The 5,858-nt window shown below is 48.0% G+C and overlaps 1 long non-coding RNA gene across 1 annotated transcript; it reads left to right on the top strand.

Moving 5' to 3' along the window:
* Positions 1 to 4,643: 4,643 nt before the first annotated feature.
* On the top strand, positions 4,644 to 5,454 carry LOC118562553. Its single transcript, XR_004930661.1, has 2 exons — positions 4,644 to 4,827; positions 4,890 to 5,454. It is a non-coding gene; the product is annotated as an uncharacterized LOC118562553 (long non-coding RNA).
* Positions 5,455 to 5,858: the final 404 nt, after the last annotated feature.

The following is a 5,858-nucleotide window of genomic DNA, read 5'->3' as shown; positions in this document are numbered from 1 at the left end:
TGCCTTAGCGCCAAGTTTTCAGTTTGCTGTGCGTGGTGGTTCACCAGTTACTACTAGCCCCACTAACAGAGAAATTGACGAGTTAAAAGAGCTTTTAAAACAGCAACAGGAGCAGCTTAATCGGCTTACTCAAAGCATTACCCTCCTTCAAACTGCACAAGAGCGCAGTCGCTCTCCACGTCACGGTCCTATTATATGTCAACGGTGCCAACAGCCAGACATATTGCTAGGGAGTGTGGGGGGCCACATGTTGCCGTCCATCAGCCGTCTTTGTCAGGGTCACATCAGGGGGGCCGGCTTTCGGAAAACTAGTGCCCACCGCGTTGGAGCCACAGCGGGTGTGGGGCATCCATAGGCTCAACTAATGGTTTGTGTTCAGCAGATGCACCTACATTAATTGCTTCTTGCCCACATATCGAAGAGGGGACATGGCTGGAGTAAGGGTGCCTTGCCTGGGACACGGGTTCAATGGTGTCCACTATTACAGAGAGCTTCTTTATTGAATTCTTTGAGCCCTGGGGTGAAGAGCGTTTGAGAGCTTGCCACTGGCTACAGCTAAAAGCAGCAAACGGTCTCCCTATTCCTTACATCGGCTATTTGGAAGTATCTATTGAACTGTGTGGCAAGTTGATGCCCCACTGTGGGGGGTTGGTGGTGGTGAGAAACCCTCCTGATGGTGGTTCAGCTTCCGTTCCTGGTGTGTTGGGGTGAATGTTATAAATAAGTGTTACCAAGAGCTATTTGGACAGCATGGTAATGCTCTGTTTAATACAACTCCTGTGTGTGGCATCCCCAAACCCTTGGTTAATGCTTTACAGAAATGTCATGCAGCTGAAATGCAGCAGACTCTGAAGCAGCCTAGTAAGGTTAGGGTGCGTGGTGGGAGGGCCTGCCGCTTCCAGGGGGTTGTAGTGAAGATTGTGCCTACCACATGCTGTGATAAAATACTCAGGCACTACAGTCTTGTTTGAACCATCTGAATCTGGCTTACCAGCGGGTTTGTTAGCATCCCCTGCTTTAGTTCGGGTTATCCGGGGGACTGCTTATGTCCCAGTGGTAAATGTGGGCCACACAGATGTTTTGCTTTACCCTCGCACCACTGTGGGAACTTAAATAGTGTTGGTGTGGTGAGTCTTCCAGAAGGTGTAACTGAAGTCCCATTATTTGTAAATATGTCTTCCCAAACAGCTGCTGCCCCTGCCTCAGATGGGATCGAGCAATTGATTTATCATCTTTGCCTGTGGAGGAACAGGGTCGGGGTGCGAGCACTGTTGGGTAAATACACTTCTGTGTTTGCAACTAACGATAAGGATTTGGGTTGCACCAACCTCGTTAGCCATGACATTCCACTTCTTGATGACGTGCCCGTTCGGCAACGTTATCGTCGAATTCCTCCATCGGAGTATGAAATTGTGAAGGACCACATAAATCAGCTTTTGGCAGCAAATGTCATTAGGGAAAGCTCCAGCCCTATGCATCACCAATTGTGCTTGTTCGCAAAAAGGATGGCAGCATTAGGCTCTGTGTTGATTATCGTCAGCTTAACAGCAAGACACGGAAGGACGCTTTTCCACTCCCTCGCATTGAAGAGTCCCTTGATGCTTTGACAGGGGCACGGTGGTTTTCCACTATGGACTTGGCCAGTGGTTACAATCAGGTTCCTGTCACGGCAAGTGATCGCCATAAAACCGCATTTTGTACACCTTTTGGCCTTTTCGAGTGGAATCGCATGCCTTTGGGCCTATGCAATGCCCCGCCGAGCACATTCCAACGCTTGATGCAGCGCATTTTTGGTGACCAGCAATGCCAATCCCTCTTACTGTATTTAGATGACATTGTTTGGTTTTCATCCTCTGTACAGCAACATCTTGAGAGGCTGGATGTGGTGTTGGGACGGCTGCAAAAGGAGGGCCTTAAAGCCAAGCTGAGTAAATGCCGTTTTTTTCAGCAGGAGGTGCACTACCTGGGCCATGTAATTTCTGACAAGGGAGTAGCCACTGATCCAGCTAAAATCGAGGTCGTAGCAAATTGGCCTTTACCCACCACGGCCACTGAGTTGCGTTCCTTTTTGGGATTCGCTAGCTACTACCGCAGGTTTGTAGAAGGTTTTGCTAAGATGGCTGCCCCCTTGCATCGTAGAGCAGCAGAGCTAACTGGTAAAGGGTCTAAAAAACAGGGCTGCCCAGATAATTGTGGAGCCTGGACTGAGGAGTGCCAACAGAGTTTTGAGGCTATAAAAACCAAGCTCACGTCTACTCCAGTCCTTGCTTATGCAGATTTTTCCCTCCCTTTCATTCTAGAGGTGGACGCAAGCAACACTGGGTTGGGAGCGGTCTTGTCACAAGAACAGGATGGGAAGATAAGACCCATTGCTTTTGCCAGCCGCGGGTTAAGACCTAACGAGCGAAATATGTCAAATTACAGCTCAATGAAATTGGAGCTGTTGGGCCTTAAATGGGCAATGACAGAAAAATTTAGAGACTACCTTTTGGGCCACAGGTGTATTGTCTACACAGACAATAATCCTCTGAGCCATTTGGACTCAGCTAAGCTTGGAGCAGCGTTGGGCAGCCCAGCTTGCTTCCTTTAACTTCGAGTTAAGATATAGGTCTGCTAAGTATAAACAAAAAGCCGACGCTTTATCTCGCTGGCCTTGGCCGGCTCCCCTGAAGTGACTTCTTTGGTTTCAGGTACTCTTGTACCTCAGCCATTACAGCAAGCTGTGCAGAGTGAGCAAACGCAAGCCACCCAGTCCTCTATAACTGTCTTTCCCTCTATTGCCCCGGTGATCTCCATGTCCTTCAGCAGGCTGATCCGGTCCTTCAGGAAGTTCTTTCCTTTTGGAAAAGAAAAGAGCGGCCAAATCGTACCGAGCGGCAAGGGCTTTCACGATCTGCCCTTGCATTGCTCAGCCAGTGGGATCACCTGACTGAGTTGGAGGGTCTAATGTATCGGCGGGTGTATCGACCAGATGGCGGTGGGGTAGTATACCAACTCCTCCTGCCGCAGGCCCTAACCAAGGACATCCTGACTCAGGTCCATCAGGAGCATGGACACCAGGGAGTGGATCGGACTTTAGCTGTGCTACGGTCTCGCTGCTATTGGCCAGGTATGTCACGAGAGGTAACAGACTGGTGTAAAACCTGTGAGCGGTGCCAGGTGGCCAAGGATAGTCAGCCACCTGCTCGTGGCTTCTTGGGGCATTTGCTTGCATCAAAACCAAATGAAATTTTGGCAATGGATTTTACTTTGTTAGAGCCAACTCCATCTGGGCTAGAAAATGTACTGGTACTGACTGACGTTTTTTCTAAATATACATTAGCTGTCCCAACTAGGGATCAGCGCGCTTCTACTGTAGCGCACGTCCTGGTCACTGAATGGTTTGCAAAATTTGGAGTACCAGCACGCATCCATTCAGACCAGGGCCGCAACTTTGAAAGCACTTTGATCCAACAGCTTTGCAGTCTGTACGGCATTATTAAATCTCGTACCACACCTTACCATCCAGCTGGTAATGGGCAATGTGAACGTTTTAACAGGACGCTTCACAATCTGTTGAGAACTTTGCCCACATCCCGGAAACGAGACTGGACTGCTTGTTTGCCCCAGTTGCTTTATGCATATAACACCACCCCTCATCAATCAACTGGTGAGTCACCATTTTTCTTGATATTTGGTCAAGAACCACGTCTTCCAGTTGATTTCTTGCTGGGAAGAGTTCAAAACCCAGTTGCCGGAACTGTTCATGAGTGGGTCAAAGAACACCAGACCCGCCTACAAATCGCATTTGAGGGTGCTAGAGAGAAACTGAGGACTTCTGCAGGACGCAGAAAAGCTAATCATGATAAAAGCATCAAAGAAGCTCCACTTAAGGAGGGCCAGCTTGTGTTACTCCGAAATCTGGAGAGTAAAGGTCGTCAGAAAACTCAGGATTTGTGGAGTTCAGTGAAACATATAGTTATCCAAGTGAGGGTGGGGTAGTGTACTCAGTGGCACCTGTTCATGACCAGACTAGGGTACGAAGGGTACATCGCTCTTTGTTAAAGATTCTGATTGATGCGGAAGCACCTACTCCAGTTTCAGTGGAAGTTGCGTCTCCTGAACATTATTCCATTTCAGAAGGAGAGCTGTCATTTGAGGGTGATTTGTTCTTGAAGCCATGGCCTCGGGAGCAGGTAACATCTGCCCCACCTGTGCTGTGGCCTCTGGTGCTGTTCCTAGGGCTTCAGGACCTACTGTGGCTCCTTCTGGCGTGACCACAAATCAACCTACCTCATTACCAGTTGTACCAGTTGCAGAGCCTGGTCCCAGCGAGGTGTCGGTGCGTAAATCGGTACGATCAACTGCTGGCCAGCATCATAATCTCCATCATCTTCCAAGGCCAGCACTGAGAGAAACTCCATCATCTAGTACCATATCTGCTGTATTTCGACCTTGGTGTTAAGTTAGACCATCGTCGGGACGTCGATGCAGTTTGGGGGAGTGGAATGTGGCAGTATGCCCTGCTGGCCCTGAACGCACCATACAGGTGCCTGAATCTAATTGGTTGTGGTGCTGTCTGTATATAAAGGGCCCTCCCTCACCTGGCAGACATGTCTGTCTTCTGGTTCAGACCTCGGCGTTTGCTGGTGCTGCATGCTAGCTGCATACAAATGCACGCATGAAAGACTGACATTTATCTCAGACCAATTCTTCCTGTGGTAAGAAGCTTCCCACACTCTTAATGTTTGCTTAACTTAGCTTTAGCTCAGCTTTACCTGTGTATCCAGGTGGCCAGTACACTGTTTGATTCCCCTCCCTGCTTGAGGCACTACACAGAGCTCAGGGGTAAGTGAGAAGCTTATTTTCTGTACACATTCAGATTCTATTTTGACATCTACTTTTGATAGACGCTGCTGTTTGTCCTTGGCTGGCTGTTTGCCAGACTGTTACTCCGAGCTGCCGCTCGCCTGCTACCTTGGGTATCCATCGTCTGCTGACTACCTGTCAACCTGGTTGCCGTAAAGCTGGCTCCTGGCCCTCGTCCACTGTGGCTGATTTGGGCTGGTTTGCGACCAGCTCTACTGATTCTTCTGGTGCTTCTCTGGGTGGCGCGAGCTGTGGTGTGGCCGTGTGCCCCAAGACGGATTCCTAATTATAACTGCTGCTTGAGTTGTTGTGGACTGAACTGTATCATTTAATGCATGTCATTTGAGTGTCTATTTGTATATTTGCCAGGAACAGCCAGCTCGTGGTGTTGGCGGTGGACTTTCCGGGTGGTGGTGCTTTTTGGTTTGGTGCATGATTTTCTTTTATTTTGTTTGCTGCGTTTCTTTTGTACGCCACTACCCTGATTTGGACTGCCACCTAGAGTGAGCCAAACTGTCATTTTACTGTGTGATTGGTTTTAATGTAGTATGTTTTATCAAACTGAACCCAAAACAATTGTGCAATAAATAAAATTATTGAATTGGGTGAGATTGTCTCAAGCCTCATCTGTAGCGGGCCGATGTGCCTTAAAGGTGACTTGGAGGAGAATTAATTACAACCGTATAATTGTTAAATTGGTTTTTATTAATTCAAGTTGCCCATTTGTAAAACACTGGTACCGCCACACTCATATCTGGAACTTTGGATCAGAACTATGACTTCCTCTTTATAATTAGATTTATTATTAACTTTAATATTATAGCTGCTCAGCTTTGTCCTCCTGGTTCTGATCACGTTCCTCCATCTTGTGGCTTTATTCAGTCTGAGAGGAAACGGGAAGTGACTGTGAGCTCACAGCTAAAGAATCTGAACAAACGGGTCGGTCCAAGATTCTCACTGAGAGAACAAAGGTTTAACTTCCTAGTTCAACTGTCAGAGAATAAAAACAT

This window comes from Fundulus heteroclitus, unplaced genomic scaffold (genome assembly GCF_011125445.2).
Source record: "Fundulus heteroclitus isolate FHET01 unplaced genomic scaffold, MU-UCD_Fhet_4.1 scaffold_975, whole genome shotgun sequence".
Taxonomy (NCBI): Eukaryota; Metazoa; Chordata; class Actinopteri; order Cyprinodontiformes; family Fundulidae; genus Fundulus; species Fundulus heteroclitus.
Note: the sequence above shows the minus strand (reverse complement) of the source record. Positions and strands in the feature narration are given on the sequence as shown.